Raw genomic sequence first — 21893 nt, 5'->3', positions numbered from 1 at the left:
TCGGAACCCTAACCGGATCTCTAACCCTAGCCCTCAACATAACCCTAACCCTAGGTCCAATCGTAACCATAACCGGATCTCTAACCCTAGCCCTCAATATAACCCTAACCCTACGTCCAATCGGAAACCTAACCGGATCTCTAACCATAGCCCTCAGCATAACCCTAACCCTAGGTCCAATCGTAACCCTAAAAGGATCTCTAACCCTATCCCTCAACATAACCCTAACCCTAGGTCCAATCGTAACCCTAACGGGATCTCTAACACTACCCCTCTACATAACCCTAACCCTAGGTCCAATCGGAACCATAACCGGATCTCTAACCCTAGCCCTCAACATAACCCTCACCCTAGGTCCAATCGGAACCCTAACCGGATCTCTAACCCTAGCCCTCAACATAACCCTAACCATAGGTCCAATCGGAACCCTAACCGGATCTCTAACCCTAGCCCTCAACATAACCTTAACTCTAGGTCCAATCGGAAAACTAACCGGATCTCTAACCCTAGCCCTCAATATAACCCTAACCCTAGGTCCAATCGGAACCCTAACCTGATCTCTAACCTTAGCCCTCTACATTACCCTAACCCTAGGTCCAATCGCAACCCTAACTGTATCTCTAAACCTAGCCATCAACATAACCCTAACCCTAGGTCCAATCGGAACCCTAACCTGATCTGTAACCCTAGCCCTCAACATAACCCTAACCCTAGGTCCAATGGGAAACCTAACCGGATCTCTAAACCTAGACCTCAACATAACCCTAACCCTAGGTCCAATCGTAACCATAACCGGATCTCTAACCCTAGCCCTCAACATAACCCTAACCCTAGGTCCAACCGGAACCGGAACCGGATCTGTAACCGTAGCCCTCAACATAACCCTAAACCTAGGTCCAATGGGAAACCGAACCAGATCTCAAACCCGAGACCTCAACATAACCCTAACCCTAGGTCCAATCTTAACCATAACCGGATCTCTAACCCTAGCCCTCAACATAACCCTAACCGTAGGTCCAATCGGAACCCTAACCGGATCTCTAACCCTAGCCCTCAACATAACCTTAACCCTAGGTCCAATCGGAAAACTAACCGGATCTCTAACCCTAGCCCTCAATATAACCCTAACCCTAGGTCCAATCGGAACCCTAACCTGATCTCTAACCCTAGCCCTCTACATTACCCTAACCCTAGGTCCAATCGTAACCCTAACTGTATCTCTAAACCTAGCCATCAACATAACCCTAACCCTAGGTCCAATCGGAACCCTAACCTGATCTGTAACCCTAGCCCTCAACATAACCCTAACCCTAGGTCCAATGGGAAACCTAACCGGATCTCTAAACCTAGACCTCAACATAACCCTAACCCTAGGTCCAATCGTAACCATAACCGGATCTCTAACCCTAGCCCTCAACATAACCCTAACCCTAGGTCCAACCGGAACCAGAACCGGATCTGTAACCGTAGCCCTCAACATAACCCTAAACCTAGGTCCAATGGGAAACCGAACCAGGTCTCAAACCCCAGACCTCAACATAACCCTAACCCTAGGTCCAATCTTAACCATAACCGGATCTCTAACCCTAGCCCTCAACATAACCCTAACCCTAGGTCCAATCGTAACCCTAAACGGATCTCTAACCCTATCCCTCAACATAACCCTAACCCTAGGTCCAATCGGAACCGTACCCGGATCTCTAACCCTAGCCCTACACATAACCTTAACCCGAGGGCCAATCTGAACCCTAACCGGATCTCTAACCCTAGCCCTCAAAATAAGCCTAACCCTATGTCCATTCGGAACCCTAACCGGATCTCTAAACCTATCCCGCAACATAACCCTAACCCTAGGTCCAATCGGAAAGCTACCCGGATCTCTAACCCTAGCCCTACACCTAACCCTAACCCTAGGTCCAATCGGAACCCTACCTGGATCTCTAACCCTAGCCCTCAACATAAGCCTAACCCTATGTCCATTCGGAACCCTAACCGGATCTCTAACCCTAGCCCTCAACATAACCCTAACCCTAGGTCCAATCGTAACCATAACCGGATCTCTAACCCTAGCCCTCAATATAACCCTAACCCTACGTCCAATCGGAAACCTAACCGGATCTCTAACCCTAGCCCTCAGCATAACCCTAACCCTAGGTCCAATCGTAACCCTAAAAGGATCTCAAACCCTATCCCTCAACATAACCCTAACCCTAGGTCCAATCGTAACCCTAACGGGATCTCTAACACTACCCCTCTACATAACCCTAACCCTAGGTCCAATCGGAACCATAACCGGATCTCTAACCCTAGCCCTCAACATAACCCTAACCCTAGGTCCATTCGGAATCCTAACCGGATCTCTAACCCTAGCCCTCAACATAACCCTAAACCTAGGTCCAATCGGAACCCTAACCGGATCTCTTACCCTAGCCCTCAACATAACCCTCACCCTAGGTCCAATCGGAACCCTAACCGGATCTCTAACCCTAGCCCTCAACATAACCCTAACCGTAGGTCCAATCGGAACCCTAACCGGATCTCTAACCCTAGCCCTCAACATAACCTTAACTATAGGTCCAATCGGAAAACTAACCGGATCTCTAACCCTAGCCCTCAATATAACCCTAACCCTAGGTCCAATCGGAACCCTAACCTGATCTCTAACCCTAGCCCTCTACATTACCCTAACCCTAGGTCCAATCGCAACCCTAACTGTATCTCTAAACCTAGCCATCAACATAACCCTAACCCTAGGTCCAATCGGAACCCTAACCTGATCTGTAACCCTAGCCCTCAACATAACCCTAACCCTAGGTCCAATGGGAAACCTAACCGGATCTCTAAACCTAGACCTCAACATAACCCTAACCCTAGGTCCAATCGTAACCATAACCGGATCTCTAACCCTAGCCCTCAACATAACCCTAACCCTAGGTCCAACCGGAACCGGAACCGGATCTGTAACCGTAGCCCTCAACATAAGCCTAAACCTAGGTCCAATGGGAAACCGAACCAGATCTCAAACCCCAGACCTCAACATAACCCTAACCCTAGGTCCAATCTTAACCATAACCGGATCTCTAACCCTAGCCCTCAACATAACCCTAACCCTAGGTCCAATCGTAACCCTAAACGGATCTCTAACCCTATCCCTCAACATAACCCTAACCCTAGGTCCAATCGGAACCGTACCCGGATCTCTAACCCTAGCCCTACACATAACCTTAACCCGAGGGCCAATCTGAACCCTAACCGGATCTCTAACCCTAGCCCTCAAAATAAGCCTAACCCTATGTCCATTCGGAACCCTAACCGGATCTCTAAACCTATCCCTCAACATAACCCTAACCCTAGGTCCAATCGGAAACCTACCCGGGACTCTAACCCTAGCCCTACACCTAACCCTAACCCTAGGTCCAATCGGAACCCTACCTGGATCTCTAACCCTAGCCCTCAACATAAGCCTAACCCTATGTCCATTCGGAACCCTAACCGGATCTCTAACCCTAGCCCTCAACATAACCCTAACCCTAGGTCCAATCGTAACCATAACCGGATCTCTAACCCTAGCCCTCAATATAACCCTAACCCTACGTCCAATCGGAAACCTAACCGGATCTCTAAACCTAGCCCTCAGCATAACCCTAACCCTAGGTCCAATCGTAACCCTAAAAGGATCTCTAACCCTATCCCTCAACATAACCCTAACCCTAGGTCCAATCGTAACCCTAACGGGATCTCTAACACTACCCCTCTACATAACCCTAACCCTAGGTCCAATCGGAACCATAACCGGATCTCTAACCCTAGCCCTCAACATAACCCTAACCCTAGGTCCATTCGGAATCCTAACCGGATCTCTAACCCTAGCCCTCAACATAACCCTAAACCTAGGTCCAATCGGAACCCTAACCGGATCTCTTACCCTAGCCCTCAACATAACCCTCACCCTAGGTCCAATCGGAACCCTAACCGGATCTCTAACCCTAGCCCTCAACATAACCCTAACCGTAGGTCCAATCGGAACCCTAACCGGATCTCTAACCCTAGCCCTCAACATAACCTTAACTCTAGGTCCAATCGGAAAACTAACCGGATCTCTAACCCTAGCCCTCAATATAACCCTACCCCTAGGTCCAATCGGAACCCTAACCTGATCTCTAACCCTAGCCCTCTACATTACCCTAACCCTAGGTCCAATCGCAACCCTAACTGTATCTCTAAACCTAGCCATCAACATAACCCTAACCCTAGGTCCAATCGGAACCCTAACCTGATCTGTAACCCTAGCCCTCAACATAACCCTAACCCTAGGTCCAATGGGAAACCTAACCGGATCTCTAAACCTAGACCTCAACATAACCCTAACCCTAGGTCCAATCGTAACCATAACCGGATCTCTAACCCTAGCCCTCAACATAACCCTAACCCTAGGTCCAACCGGAACCGGAACCGGATCTGTAACCGTAGCCCTCAACATAACCCTAAACCTAGGTCCAATGGGAAACCGAACCAGATCTCAAACCCCAGACCTCAACATAACCCTAACCCTAGGTCCAATCTTAACCATAACCGGATCTCTAACCCTAGCCCTCAACATAACCCTAACCGTAGGTCCAATCGGAACCCTAACCGGATCTCTAACCCTAGCCCTCAACATAACCTTAACCCTAGGTCCAATCGGAAAACTAACCGGATCTCTAACCCTAGCCCTCAATATAACCCTAACCCTAGGTCCAATCGGAACCCTAACCTGATCTCTAACCCTAGCCCTCTACATTACCCTAACCCTAGGTCCAATCGTAACCCTAACTGTATCTCTAAACCTAGCCATCAACATAACCCTAACCCTAGGTCCAATCGGAACCCTAACCTGATCTGTAACCCTAGCCCTCAACATAACCCTAACCCTAGGTCCAATGGGAAACCTAACCGGATCTCTAAACCTAGACCTCAACATAACCCTAACCCTAGGTCCAATCGTAACCATAACCGGATCTCTAACCCTAGCCCTCAACATAACCCTAACCCTAGGTCCAACCGGAACCAGAACCGGATCTGTAACCGTAGCCCTCAACATAACCCTAAACCTAGGTCCAATGGGAAACCGAACCAGGTCTCAAACCCCAGACCTCAACATAACCCTAACCCTAGGTCCAATCTTAACCATAACCGGATCTCTAACCCTAGCCCTCAACATAACCCTAACCCTAGGTCCAATCGTAACCCTAAACGGATCTCTAACCCTATCCCTCAACATAACCCTAACCCTAGGTCCAATCGGAACCGTACCCGGATCTCTAACCCTAGCCCTACACATAACCTTAACCCGAGGGCCAATCTGAACCCTAACCGGATCTCTAACCCTAGCCCTCAAAATAAGCCTAACCCTATGTCCATTCGGAACCCTAACCGGATCTCTAAACCTATCCCTCAACATAACCCTAACCCTAGGTCCAATCGGAAACCTACCCGGATCTCTAACCCTAGCCCTACACCTAACCCTAACCCTAGGTCCAATCGGAACCCTACCTGGATCTCTAACCCTAGCCCTCAACATAAGCCTAACCCTATGTCGATTCGGAACCCTAACCGGATCTCTAACCCTAGCCCTCAACATAACCCTAACCCTAGGTCCAATCGTAACCATAACCGGATCTCTAACCCTAGCCCTCAATATAACCCTAACCCTACGTCCAATCGGAAACCTAACCGGATCTCTAACCCTAGCCCTCAGCATAACCCTAACCCTAGGTCCAATCGTAACCCTAAAAGGATCTCTAACCCTATCCCTCAACATAACCCTAACCCTAGGTCCAATCGTAACCCTAACGGGATCTCTAACACTACCCCTCTACATAACCCTAACCCTAGGTCCAATCGGAACCATATCCGGATCTCTAACCCTAGCCCTCAACATAACCCTAACCCTAGGTCCATTCGGAATCCTAACCGGATCTCTAACCCTAGCCCTCAACATAACCCTAAACCTAGGTCCAATCGGAACCCTAACCGGATCTCTTACCCTAGCCCTCAACATAACCCTCACCCTAGGTCCAATCGGAACCCTAACCGGATCTCTAACCCTAGCCCTCAACATAACCCTAACCGTAGGTCCAATCGGAACCCTAACCGGATCTCTAACCCTAGCCCTCAACATAACCTTAACTCTAGGTCCAATCGGAAAACTAACCGGATCTCTAACCCTAGCCCTCAATATAACCCTAACCCTAGGTCCAATCGGAACCCTAACCTGATCTCTAACCCTAGCCCTCTACATTACCCTAACCCTAGGTCCAATCGCAACCCTATCTGTATCTCTAAACCTAGCCATCAACATAACCCTAACCCTAGGTCCAATCGGAACCCTAACCTGATCTGTAACCCTAGCCCTCAACATAACCCTAACCCTAGGTCCAATGGGAAACCTAACCGGATCTCTAAACCTAGACCTCAACATAACCCTAACCCTAGGTCCAATCGTAACCATAACCGGATCTCTAACCCTAGCCCTCAACATAACCCTAACCCTAGGTCCAACCGGAACCGGAACCGGATCTGTAACCGTAGCCCTCAACATAACCCTAAACCTAGGTCCAATGGGAAACCGAACCAGATCTCAAACCCCAGACCTCAACATACCCCTAACCCTAGGTCCAATCTTAACCATAACCGGATCTCTAACCCTAGCCCTCAACATAACCCTAACCGTAGGTCCAATCGGAACCCTAACCGGATCTCTAACCCTAGCCCTCAACATAACCTTAACTCTAGGTCCAATCGGAAAACTAACCGGATCTCTAACCCTAGCCCTCAATATAACCCTAACCCTAGGTCCAATCGGAACCCTAACCTGATCTCTAACCCTAGCCCTCTACATTACCCTAACCCTAGGTCCAATCGCAACCCTAACTGTATCTCTAAACCTAGCCATCAACATAACCCTAACCCTAGGTCCAATCGGAACCCTAACCTGATCTGTAACCCTAGCCCTCAACATAACCCTAACCCTAGGTCCAATGGGAAACCTAACCGGATCTCTAAACCTAGACCTCAACATAACCCTAACCCTAGGTCCAATCGTAACCATAACCGGATCTCTAACCCTAGCCCTCAACATAACCCTAACCCTAGGTCCAACCGGAACCGGAACCGGATCTGTAACCGTAGCCCTCAACATAACCCTAAACCTAGGTCCAATGGGAAACCGAACCAGATCTCAAACCCCAGACCTCAACATAACCCTAACCCTAGGTCCAATCTTAACGATAACCGGATCTCTAACCCTAGCCCTCAACATAACCCTAACCGTAGGTCCAATCGGAACCCTAACCGGATCTTTAACCCTAGCCCTCAACATAACCTTAACCCTAGGTCCAATCGGAAAACTAACCGGATCTCTAACCCTAGCCCTCAATATAACCCTAACCCTAGGTCCAATCGGAACCCTAACCTGATCTCTAACCCTAGCCCTCTACATTACCCTAACCCTAGGTCCAATCGTAACCCTAACTGTATCTCTAAACCTAGCCATCAACATAACCCTAACCCTAGGTCCAATCGGAACCCTAACCTGATCTGTAACCCTAGCCCTCAACATAACCCTAACCCTAGGTCCAATGGGAAACCTAACCGGATCTCTAAACCTAGACCTCAACATAACCCTAACCCTAGGTCCAATCGTAACCATAACCGGATCTCTAACCCTAGCCCTCAACATAACCCTAACCCTAGGTCCAACCGGAACCGGAACCGGATCTGTAACCGTAGCCCTCAACATAACCCTAAACCTAGGTCCAATGGGAAACCGAACCAGGTCTCAAACCCCAGACCTCAACATAACCCTAACCCTAGGTCCAATCTTAACCATAACCGGATCTCTAACCCTAGCCCTCAACATAACCCTAACCCTAGGTCCAATCGTAACCCTAAACTGATCTCTAACCCTATCCCTCAACATAACCCTAACCCTAGGTCCAATCGGAACCGTACCCGGATCTCTAACCCTAGCCCTACACATAACCTTAACCCGAGGGCCAATCTGAACCCTAACCGGATCTCTAACCCTAGCCCTCAAAATAAGCCTAACCCTATGTCCATTCGGAACCCTAACCGGATCTCTAAACCTATCCCTCAACATAACCCTAACCCTAGGTCCAATCGGAAACCTACCCGGATCTCTAACCCTAGCCCTACACCTAACCCTAACCCTAGGTCCAATCGGAACCCTACCTGGATCTCTAACCCTAGCCCTCAACATAAGCCTAACCCTATGTCCATTCGGAACCCTAACCGGATCTCTAACCCTAGCCCTCAACATAACCCTAACCCTAGGTCCAATCGTAACCATAACCGGATCTCTAACCCTAGCCCTCAATATAACCCTAACCCTACGTCCAATCGGAAACCTAACCGGATCTCTAACCCTAGCCCTCAGCATAACCCTAACCCTAGGTCCAATCGTAACCCTAAAAGGATCTCTAACCCTATCCCTCAACATAACCCTAACCCTAGGTCCAATCGTAACCCTAACAGGATCTCTAACACTACCCCTCTACATAACCCTAACCCTAGGTCCAATCGGAACCATAACCGGATCTCTAACCCTAGCCCTCAACATAACCCTAACCCTAGGTCCATTCGGAATCCTAACCGGATCTCTAACCCTAGCCCTCAACATAACCCTAAACCTAGGTCCAATCGGAACCCTAACCGGATCTCTTACCCTAGCCCTCAACATAACCCTCACCCTAGGTCCAATCGGAACCCTAACCGGATCTCTAACCCTAGCCCTCAACATAACCTTAACTCTAGGTCCAATCGGAAAACTAACCGGATCTCTAACCCTAGCCCTCAATATAACCCTAACCCTAGGTCCAATCGGAACCCTAACCTGATCTCTAACCCTAGCCCTCTACATTACCCTAACCCTAGGTCCAATCGCAACCCTAACTGTATCTCTAAACCTAGCCATCAACATAACCCTAACCCTAGGTCCAATCGGAACCCTAACCTGATCTGTAACCCTAGCCCTCAACATAACCCTAACCCTAGATCCAATGGGAAACCTAACCGGATCTCTAAACCTAGACCTCAACATAACCCTAACCCTAGGTCCAATCGTAACCATAACCGGATCTCTAACCCTAGCCCTCAACATAACCCTAACCCTAGGTCCAACCGGAACCGGAACCGGATCTGTAACCGTAGCCCTCAACATAACCCTAAACCTAGGTCCAATGGGAAACCGAACCAGATCTCAAACCCCAGACCTCAACATAACCCTAACCCTAGGTCCAATCTTAACCATAACCGGATCTCTAACCCTAGCCCTCAACATAACCCTAACCCTAGGTCCAATCGTAACCCTAACCGGATCTCTAACCCTATCCCTCAACATAACCCTAACCCTAGGTCCAATCGGAACCGTACCCGGATCTCTAACCCTAGCCCTACACATAACCTTAACCCGAGGGCCAATCTGAACCCTAACCGGATCTCTAACCCTAGCCCTCAAAATAAGCCTAACCCTATGTCCATTCGGAACCCTAACCGGATCTCTAAACCTATCCCTCAACATAACCCTAACCCTAGGTCCAATCGGAAACCTACCCGGATCTCTAACCCTAGCCCTACACCTGACCCTAACCCTAGGTCCAATCGGAACCCTACCTGGATCTCTAACCCTAGCCCTCAACATAAGCCTAACCCTATGTCCATTCGGAACCCTAACCGGATCTCTAACCCTAGCCCTCAACATAACCCTAACCCTAGGTCCAATCGTAACCATAACCGGATCTCTAACCCTAGCCCTCAATATAACCCTAACCCTACGTCCAATCGGAAACCTAACCGGATCTCTAACCCTAGCCCTCAGCATAACCCTAACCCTAGGTCCAATCGTAACCCTAAAAGGATCTCTAACCCTATCCCTCAACATAACCTTAACCCTAGGTCCAATCGTAACCCTAACGGGATCTCTAACACTACCCCTCTACATAACCCTAACCCTAGGTCCAATCGGAACCATAACCGGATCTCTAACCCTAGCCCTCAACATAACCCTAACCCTAGGTCCATTCGGAATCCTAACCGGATCTCTAACCCTAGCCCTCAACATAACCCTAAACCTAGGTCCAATCGGAACCCTAACCGGATCTCTTACCCTAGCCCTCAACATAACCCTCACCCTAGGTCCAATCGGAACCCTAACCGGATCTCTAACCCTAGCCCTCAACATAACCCTAACCGTAGGTCCAATCGGAACCCTAACCGGATCTCTAACCCTAGCCCTCAACATAACCTTAACTCTAGGTCCAATCGGAAAACTAACCGGATCTCTAACCCTAGCCCTCAATATAACCCTAACCCTAGGTACAATCGGAACCCTAACCTGATCTCTAACCCTAGCCCTCTACATTACCCTAACCCTAGGTCCAATCGCAACCCTAACTGTATCTCTAAACCTAGCCATCAACATAACCCTAACCCTAGGTCCAATCGGAACCCTAACCTGATCTGTAACCCTAGCCCTCAACATAACCCTAACCCTAGGTCCAATGGGAAACCTAACCGGATCTCTAAACCTAGACCTCAACATAACCCTAACCCTAGGTCCAATCGTAACCATAACCGGATCTCTAACCCTAGCCCTCAACATAACCCTAACCCTAGGTCCAACCGGAACCGGAACCGGATCTGTAACCGTAGCCCTCAACATAACCCTAAACCTAGGTCCAATGGGAAACCGAACCAGATCTCAAACCCCAGACCTCAACATAACCCTAACCCTAGGTCCAATCTTAACCATAACCGGATCTCTAACCCTAGCCCTCAACATAACCCTAACCGTAGGTCCAATCGGAACCCTAACCGGATCTCTAACCCTAGCCCTCAACATAACCTTAACCCTAGGTCCAATCGGAAAACTAACCGGATCTCTAACCCTAGCCCTCAGCATAACCCTAACCCTAGGTCCAATCGTAACCCTAAAAGGATCTCTAACCCTATCCCTCAACATAACCCTAACCCTAGGTCCAATCGTAACCCTAACGGGATCTCTAACACTACCCCTCTACATAACCCTAACCCTAGGTCCAATCGGAACCATAACCGGATCTCTAACCCTAGCCCTCAACATAACCTTAACTCTAGGTCCAATCGGAACCCTAACCTGATCTCTAAACCTAGCCCTCAATATAACCCTAACCCTAGGTCCAATCGGAACCCTAACCTGATCTCTAACCCTAGCCCTCTACATTACCCTAACCCTAGGTCCAATCGCAACCCTAACTGTATCTCTAAACCTAGCCATCAACATAACCCTAACCCTAGGTCCAATCGGAACCCTAACCTGATCTGTAACCCTAGCCCTCAACATAACCCTAACCCTAGGTCCAATGGGAAACCTAACCGGATCTCTAAACCTAGACCTCAACATAACCCTAACCCTAGGTCCAATCGTAACCATAACCGGATCTCTAACCCTAGCCCTCAACATAACCCTAACCCTAGGTCCAACCGGAACCGGAACCGGATCTGTAACCGTAGCCCTCAACATAACCCTAAACCTAGGTCCAATGGGAAACCGAACCAGATCTCAAACCCCAGACCTCAACATAACCCTAACCCTAGGTCCAATCTTAACCATAACCGGATCTCTAACCCTAGCCCTCAACATAACCCTAACCGTAGGTCCAATCGGAACCCTAACCGGATCTCTAACCCTAGCCCTCAACATAACCTTAACCCTAGGTCCAATCGGAAAACTAACCGGATCTCTAACCCTAGCCCTCAGCATAACCCTAACCCTAGGTCCAATCGTAACCCTAAAAGGATCTCTAACCCTATCCCTCAACATAACCCTAACCCTAGGTCCAATCGTAACCCTAACGGGATCTCTAACACTACCCCTCTACATAACCCTAACCCTAGGTCCAATCGGAACCATAACCGGATCTCTAACCCTAGCCCTCAACATAACCTTAACTCTAGGTCCAATCGGAACCCTAACCTGATCTCTAACCCTAGCCCTCAATATAACCCTAACCCTAGGTCCAATCGGAACCCTAACCTGATCTCTAACCCTAGCCCTCTACATTACCCTAACCCTAGGTCCAATCGCAACCCTAACTGTATCTCTAAACCTAGCCATCAACATAACCCTAACCCTAGGTCCAATCGGAACCCTAACCTGATCTGTAACCCTAGCCCTCAACATAACCCTAACCCTAGGTCCAATGGGAAACCTAACCGGATCTCTAAACCTAGACCTCAACATAACCCTAACCCTAGGTCCAATCTTAACCATAACCGGATCTCTAACCCTAGCCCTCAACATAACACTAACCGTAGGTCCAATCGGAACCCTAACCGGATCTCTAACCCTAGCCCTCAGCATAACCCTAACCCTAGGTCCAATCGTAACCCTAAAAGGATCTCTAACCCTATCCCTCAACATAACCCTAACCCTAGGTCCAATCGTAACCCTAACGGGATCTCTAACACTACCCCTCTACATAACCATAACCCTAGGTCCAATCGGAACCATAACCGGATCTCTAACCCTAGCCCTCAACATAACCTTAACTCTAGGTCCAATCGGAACCCTAACCTGATCTCTAACCCTAGCCCTCAATATAACCCTAACCCTAGGTCCAATCGGAACCCTAACCTGATCTCTAACCCTAGCCCTCTACATTACCCTAACCCTAGGTCCAATCGCAACCCTAACTGTATCTCTAAACCTAGCCATCAACATAACCCTAACCCTAGGTCCAATCGGAACCCTAACCTGATCTGTAACCCTAGCCCTCAACATAACCCTAACCCTAGGTCCAATGGGAAACCTAACCGGATCTCTAAACCTAGACCTCAACATAACCCTAACCCTAGGTCCAATCGTAACCATAACCGGATCTCTAACCCTAGCCCTCAACATAACCCTAACCCTAGGTCCAACCGGAACCGGAACCGGATCTGTAACCGTAGCCCTCAACATAACCCTAAACCTAGGTCCAATGGGAAACCGAACCAGATCTCAAACCCCAGACCTCAACATAACCCTAACCCTAGGTCCAATCTTAACCATAACCGGATCTCTAACCCTAGCCCTCAACATAACCCTAACCGTAGGTCCAATCGGAACCCTAACCGGATCTCTAACCCTAGCCCTCAACATAACCTTAACCCTAGGTCCAATCGGAAAACTAACCGGATCTCTAACCCTAGCCCTCAGCATAACCCTAACCCTAGGTCCAATCGTAACCCTAAAAGGATCTCTAACCCTATCCCTCAACATAACCCTAACCCTAGGTCCAATCGTAACCCTAACGGGATCTCTAACACTACCCCTCTACATAACCCTAACCCTAGGTCCAATCGGAACCATAACCGGATCTCTAACCCTAGCCCTCAACATAACCTTAACTCTAGGTCCAATCGGAACCCTAACCTGATCTCTAACCCTAGCCCTCAATATAACCCTAACCCTAGGTCCAATCGGAACCCTAACCTGATTTCTAACCCTAGCCCTCTACATTACCCTAACCCTAGGTCCAATCGCAACCCTAACTGTATCTCTAAACCTAGCCATCAACATAACCCTAACCCTAGGTCCAATCGGAACCCTAACCTGATCTGTAACCCTAGCCCTCAACATAACCCTAACCCTAGGTCCAAAGGGAAACCTAACCGGATCTCTAAACCTAGACCTCAACATAACCCTAACCCTAGGTCCAATCGTAACCATAACCGGATCTCTAACCCTAGCCCTCAACATAACCCTAACCCTAGGTCCAACCGGAACCGGAACCGGATCTGTAACCGTAGCCCTCAACATAACCCTAAACCTAGGTCCAATGGGATACCGAACCAGATCTCAAACCCCAGACCTCAACATAACCCTAACCCTAGGTCCAATCTTAACCATAACCGGATCTCTAACCCTAGCCCTCAACATAACCCTAACCCTAGGTCCAATCGTAACCCTAAACGGATCTCTAACCCTATCCCTCAACATAACCCTAACCCTAGGTCCAATCGGAACCGTACCCGGATCTCTAACCCTAGCCCTACACATAACCTTCCCGAGGGCCAATCTGAACCCTAACCGGATCTCTAACCCTAGCCCTCAAAATAAGCCTAACCCTATGTCCATTCGGAACCCTAACCGGATCTCTAAACCTATCCCTCAACATAACCCTAACCCTAGGTCCAATCGGAAACCTACCCGGATCTCTAACCCTAGCCGTACACCTAACCCTAACCCTAGGTCCAATCGGAACCCTACCTGGATCTCTAACCCTAGCCCTCAACATAAGCCTAACCCTATGTCCATTCGGAACCCTAACCGGATCTCTAACCCTAGCCCTCAACATAACCCTAACCCTAGGTCCAATCGTAACCATAACCGGATCTCTAACCCTAGCCCTCAATATAACCCTAACCCTACGTCCAATCGGAAACCTAACCGGATCTCTAACCCTAGCCCTCAGCATAACCCTAACCCTAGGTCCAATCGTAACCCTAAAAGGATCTCTAACCCTATCCCTCAACATAACCCTAACCCTAGGTCCAATCGTAACCCTAACGGGATCTCTAACACTACCCCTCTACATAACCCTAACCCTAGGTCCAATCGGAACCATAACCGGATCTCTAACCCTAGCCCTCAACATAACCCTAACCCTAGGTCCATTCGGAATCCTAACCGGATCTCTAACCCTAGCCCTCAACATAACCCTAAACCTAGGTCCAATCGGAACCCTAACCGGATCTCTTACCCTAGCCCTCAACATAACCCTCACCCTAGGTCCAATCGGAACCCTAACCGGATCTCTAACCCTAGCCCTCAACATAACCCTAACCGTAGGTCCAATCGGAACCCTAACCGGATCTCTAACCCTAGCCCTCAACATAACCTTAACTCTAGGTCCAATCGGAAAACTAACCGGATCTCTAACCCTAGCCCTCAATATAACCCTAACCCTAGGTCCAATCGGAACCCTAACCTGATCTCTAACCCTAGCCCTCTACATTACCCTAACCCTAGGTCCAATCGCAACCCTAACTGTATCTCTAAACCTAGCCATCAACATAACCCTAACCCTAGGTCCAATCGGAACCCTAACCTGATCTGTAACCCTAGCCCTCAACATAACCCTAACCCTAGGTCCAATGGGAAACCTAACCGGATCTCTAAACCTAGACCTCAACATAACCCTAACCCTAGGTCCAATCGTAACCATAACCGGATCTCTAACCCTAGCCCTCAACATAACCCTAACCCTAGGTCCAACCGGAACCGGAACCGGATCTGTAACCGTAGCCCTCAACATAACCCTAAACCTAGGTCCAATGGGAAACCGAACCAGATCTCAAACCCCAGACCTCAACATAACCCTAACCCTAGGTCCAATCTTAACCATAACCGGATCTCTAACCCTAGCCCTCAACATAACCCTAACCGTAGGTCCAATCGGAACCCTAACCGGATCTCTAACCCTAGCCCTCAACATAACCTTAACCCTAGGTCCAATCGGAAAACTAACCGGATCTCTAACCCTAGCCCTCAATATAACCCTAACCCTAGGTCCAATCGGAACCCTAACCTGATCTCTAACCCTAGCCCTCTACATTACCCTAACCCTAGGTCCAATCGTAACCCTAACTGTATCTCTAAACCTAGCCATCAACATAACCCTAACCCTAGGTCCAATCGGAACCCTAACCTGATCTGTAACCCTAGCCCTCAACATAACCCTAACCCTAGGTCCAATGGGAAACCTAACCGGATCTCTAAACCTAGACCTCAACATAACCCTAACCCTAGGTCCATTCGTAACCATAACCGGATCTCTAACCCTAGCCCTCAACATAACCCTAACCCTAGGTCCAACCGGAACCAGAACCGGATCTGTAACCGTAGCCCTCAACATAACCCTAAACCTAGGTCCAATGGGAAACCGAACCAGGTCTCAAACCCCAGACCTCAACATAACCCTAACCCTAGGTCCAATCTTAACCATAACCGGATCTCTAACCCTAGCCCTCAACATAACCCTAACCCTAGGTCCAATCGTAACCCTAAACGGATCTCTAACCCTATCCCTCAACATAACCCTAACCCTAGGTCCAATCGGAACCGTACCCGGATCTCTAACCCTAGCCCTACACATAACCTTAACCCGAGGGCCAATCTGAACCCTAACCGGATCTCTAACCCTAGCCCTCAAAATAAGCCTAACCCTATGTCCATTCGAAACCCTAACCGGATCTCTAAACCTATCCCTCAACATAACCCTAACCCTAGGTCCAATCGGAAAAATACCCGGATCTCTAACCCTAGCCCTACACCTAACCCTAACCCTAGGTCCAATCGGAACCCTACCTGGATCTCTAACCCTAGCCCTCAACATAAGCCTAACCCTATGTCCATTCGGAACCCTAACCGGATCTCTAACCCTAGGCCTCAACATAACCCGAACCCTAGGTCCAATCGTAACCATAACCGGATCTCTAACCCTAGCCCTCAATATAACCCTAACCCTACGTCCAATCGGAAACCTAACCGGATCTCTAACCCTAGCCCTCAGCATAACCCTAACCCTAGGTCCAATCGTAACCCTAAAAGGATCTCTAACCCTATCCCTCAACATAACCCTAACACTAGGTCCAATCGTAACCCTAACGGGATCTCTAACACTACCCCTCTACATAACCCTAACCCTAGGTCCAATCGGAACCATAACCGGATCTCTAACCCTAGCCCTCAACATAACCCTAACCCTAGGTCCATTCGGAATCCTAACCGGATCTCTAACCCTAGCCCTCAACATAACCCTAAACCTAGGTCCAATCGGAACCCTAACCGGATCTCTTACCCTAGCCCTCAACATAACCCTCACCCTAGGTCCAATCGGAACCCTAACCGGATCTCTAACCCTAGCCCTCAACATAACCCTAACCGTAGGGCCAATCGGAACCCTAACCGGATCTCTAACCCTAGCCCTCAACATAACCTTAACTCTAGGTCCAATCGGAAAACTAACCGGATCTCTAACCCTAGCCCTCAATATAACCCTAACCCTAGGTCCAATCGGAACCCTAACCTGATCTCTAACCCTAGCCCTCTACATTACCCTAACCCTAGGTCCAATCGCAACCCTAACTGTATCTCTAAACCTAGCCATCAACATAACCCTAACCCTAGGTCCAATCGGAACCCTAACCTGATCTGTAACCCTAGCCCTCAACATAACCCTAACCCTAGGTCCAATGGGAAACCTAACCGGATCTCTAAACCTAGACCTCAACATAACCCTAACCCTAGGTCCAATCGTAACCATAACCGGATCTCTAACCCTAGCCCTCAACATAACCCTAACCCTAGGTCCAACCGGAACCGGAACCGGATCTGTAACCGTAGCCCTCAACATAACCCTAAACCTAGGTCCAATGGGAAACCGAACCAGATCTCAAACCCCAGACCTCAACATAACCCTAACCCTAGGTCCAATCTTAACCATAACCGGATCTCTAACCCTAGCCCTCAACATAACCCTAACCGTAGGTCCAATCGGAACCCTAACCGGATCTCTAACCCTAGCCCTCAACATAACCTTAACCCTAGGTCCAATCGGAAAACTAACCGGATCTCTAACCCTAGCCCTCAATATAACCCTAACCCTAGGTCCAATCGGAACCCTAACCTGATCTCTAAACCTAGCCCTCTACATTACCCTAACCCTAGGTCCAATCGTAACCCTAACTGTATCTCTAAACCTAGCCATCAACATAACCCTAACCCTAGGTCCAATCAGAACCCTAACCTGATCTGTAACCCTAGCCCTCAACATAACCCTAACCCTAGGTCCAATGGGAAACCTAACCGGATCTCTAAACCTAGACCTCAACATAACCCTAACCCTAGGTCCAATCGTAACCATAACCGGATCTCTAACCCTAGCCCTCAACATAACCCTAACCCTAGGTCCAACCGGAACCAGAACCGGATCTGTAACCGTAGCCCTCAACATAACCCTAAACCTAGGTCCAATGGGAAACCGAACCAGGTCTCAAACCCCAGACCTCAACATAACCCTAACCCTAGGTCCAATCTTAACCATAACCGGATCTCTAACCCTAGCCCTCAACATAACCCTAACCCTAGGTCCAATCGTAACCCTAAACGGATCTCTAACCCTATCCCTCAACATAACCCTAACCCTAGGTCCAATCGGAACCGTACCCGGATCTCTAACCCTAGCCCTACACATAACCTTAACCCGAGGGCCAATCTGAACCCTAACCGGATCTCTAACCCTAGCCCTCAAAATAAGCCTAACCCTATGTCCATTCGGAACCCTAACCGGATCTCTAAAGGTATCCCTCAACATAACCCTAACCCTAGGTCCAATCGGAAACCTACCCGGATCTCTAACCCTAGCCCTACAACTAACCCTAACCCTAGGTCCAATCGGAACCCTACCTGGATCTCTAACCCTAGCCCTCAACATAAGCCTAACCCTATGTCCATTCGGAACCCTAACCGGATCTCTAACCCTAGCCCTCAACATAACCCTAACCCTAGGTCCAATCGTAACCATAACCGGATCTCTAACCCTAGCCCTCAATATAACCCTAACCCTACGTCCAATCGGAAACCTAACCGGATCTCTAACCCTAGCCCTCAGCATAACCCTAACCCTAGGTCCAATCGTAACCTTAAAAGGATCTCTAACCCTATCCCTCAACATAACCCTAACCCTAGGTCCAATCGTAACCCTAGCGGGATCTCTAACACTACCCCTCTACATAACCCTAACCCTAGGTCCAATCGGAACCATAACCGGATCTCTAACCCTAGCCCTCAACATAACCCTAACCCTAGGTCCATTCGGAATCCTAACCGGATCTCTAACCCTAGCCCTCAACATAACCCTAAACCTAGGTCCAATCGGAACCCTAACCGGATCTCTTACCCTAGCCCTCAACATAACCCTCACCCTAGGTCCAATCGGAACCCTAAGCGGATCTCTAACCCTAGCCCTCAACATAACCCTAACCGTAGGTCCAATCGGAACCCTAACCGGATCTCTAACCCTAGCCCTCAACATAACCTTAACTCTAGGTCCAATCGGAAAACTAACCGGATCTCTAACCCTAGCCCTCAATATAACCCTAACCCTAGGTCCAATCGGAACCCTAACCTGATCTCTAACCCTAGCCCTCTACATTACCCTAACCCTAGGTCCAATCGCAACCCTAACTGTATCTCTAAACCTAGCCATCAACATAACCCTAACCCTAGGTCCAATCGGAACCCTAACCTGATCTGTAACCCTAGCCCTCAACATAACCCTAACCCTAGGTCCAATGGGAAACCTAACCGGATCTCTAAACCTAGACCTCAACATAACCCTAACCCTAGGTCCAATCGTAACCATAACCGGATCTCTAACCCTAGCCCTCAACATAACCCTAACCCTAGGTCCAACCGGAACCGGAACCGGATCTGTAACCGTAGCCCTCAACATAACCCTAAACCTAGGTCCAATGGGAAACCGAACCAGATCTCAAACCCCAGACCTCAACATAACCCTAACCCTAGGTCCAATCTTAACCATAACCGGATCTCTAACCCTAGCCCTCAACATAACCCTAACCGTAGGTCCAATCGGAACCCTAACCGGATCTCTAACCCTAGCCCTCAACATAACCTTAACCCTAGGTCCAATCGGAAAACTAACCGGATCTCTAACCCTAGCCCTCAATATAACCCTAACCCTAGGTCCAATCGGAACCCTAACCTGATCTCTAACCCTAGCCCTCTACATTACCCTAACCCTAGGTCCAATCGTAACCCTAACTGTATCTCTAAACCTAGCCATCAACATAACCCTAACCCTAGGTCCAATCGGAACCCTAACCTGATCTGTAACCCTAGCCCTCAACATAACCCTAACCCTAGGTCCAATGGGAAACCTAACCGGATCTCTAAACCTAGACCTCAACATAACCCTAACCCTAGGTCCATTCGTAACCATAACCGGATCTCTAACCCTAGCCCTCAACATAACCCTAACCCTAGGTCCAACCGGAACCAGAACCGGATCTGTAACCGTAGCCCTCAACATAACCCTAAACCTAGGTCCAATGGGAAACCGAACCAGGTCTCAAACCCCAGACCTCAACATAACCCTAACCCTAGGTCCAATCTTAACCATAACCGGATCTCTAACCCTAGCCCTCAACATAACCCTAACCCTAGGTCCAATCGTAACCCTAAACGGATCTCTAACCCTATCCCTCAACATAACCCTAACCCTAGGTCCAATCGGAACCGTACCCGGATCTCTAACCCTAGCCCTACACATAACCTTAACCCGAGGGCCAATCTGAACCCTAACCGGATCTCTAACCCTAGCCCTCAAAATAAGCCTAACCCTATGTCCATTCGGAACCCTAACCGGATCTCTAAACCTATCCCTCAACATAACCCTAACCCTAGGTCCAATCGGAAACCTACCCGGATCTCTAACCCTAGCCCTACACCTAACCCTAACCCTAGGTCCAATCGGAACCCTACCTGGATCTCTAACCCTAGCCCTCAACATAAGCCTAACCCTATGTCCATTCGGAACCCTAACCGGATCTCTAACCCTAGCCCTCAACATAACCCTAACCCTAGGTCCAATCGTAACCATAACCGGATCTCTAACCCTAGCCCTCAATATAACCCTAACCCTACGTCCAATCGGAAACCTAACCGGATCTCTTACCCTAGCCCTCAGCATAACCCTAACCCTAGGTCCAATCGTAACCCTAAAAGGATCTCTAACCCTATCCCTCAACATAACCCTGACCCTAGGTCCAATCGTAACCCTAACGGGATCTCTAACACTACCCCTCTACATAACCCTAACCCTAGGTCCAAACGGAACCATAACCGGATCTCTAACCCTAGCCCTCAACATAACCCTAACCCTAGGTCCATTCGGAATCCTAACCGGATCTCTAACCCTAGCCCTCAACATAACCCTAAACCTAGGTCCAATCGGAACCCTAACCGGATCTCTTACCCTAGCCCTCAACATAACCCTCACCCTAGGTCCAATCGGAACCCTAACCGGATCTCTAACCCTAGCCCTCAACATAACCCTAACCGTAGGTCCAATCGGAACCCTAACCGGATCTCTAACCCTAGCCCTCAACATAACCTTAACTCTAGGTCCAATCGGAAAACTAACCGGATCTCTAACCCTAGCCCTCAATATAACCCTAACCCTAGGTCCAATCGGAACCCTAACCTGATCTCTAACCCTAGCCCTCTACATTACCCTAACCCTAGGTCCAATCGCAACCCTAACTGTATCTCTAAACCTAGCCATCAACATAACCCTAACCCTAGGTCCAATCGGAACCCTAACCTGATCTGTAACCCTAGCCCTCAACATAACCCTAACCCTAGGTCCAATGGGAAACCTAACCGGATCTCTAAACCTAGACCTCAACATAACCCTAACCCTAGGTCCAATCGTAACCATAACCGGATCTCTAACCCTAGCCCTCAACATAACCCTAACCCTAGGTCCAACCGGAACCGGAACCGGATCTGTAACCGTAGCCCTCAACATAACCCTAAACCTAGGTCCAATGGGAAACCGAACCAGATCTCAAACCCCAGACCTCAACATAACCCTAACCCTAGGTCCAATCTTAACCATAACCGGATCTCTAACCCTAGCCCTCAACATAACCCTAACCGTAGGTCCAATCGGAACCCTAACCGGATCTCTAACCCTAGCCCTCAACATAACCTTAACCCTAGGTCCAATCGGAAAACTAACCGGATCTCTAACCCTAGCCCTCAATATAACCCTAACCCTAGG

This window comes from Miniopterus natalensis, chromosome 8 (genome assembly GCF_054644295.1).
Source record: "Miniopterus natalensis isolate mMinNat1 chromosome 8, mMinNat1.hap1, whole genome shotgun sequence".
NCBI classification, from domain to species: Eukaryota; Metazoa; Chordata; class Mammalia; order Chiroptera; family Miniopteridae; genus Miniopterus; species Miniopterus natalensis.
The sequence above is the reverse complement of the archived record's forward strand: the minus strand, read 5'-3'. Positions refer to the sequence as shown.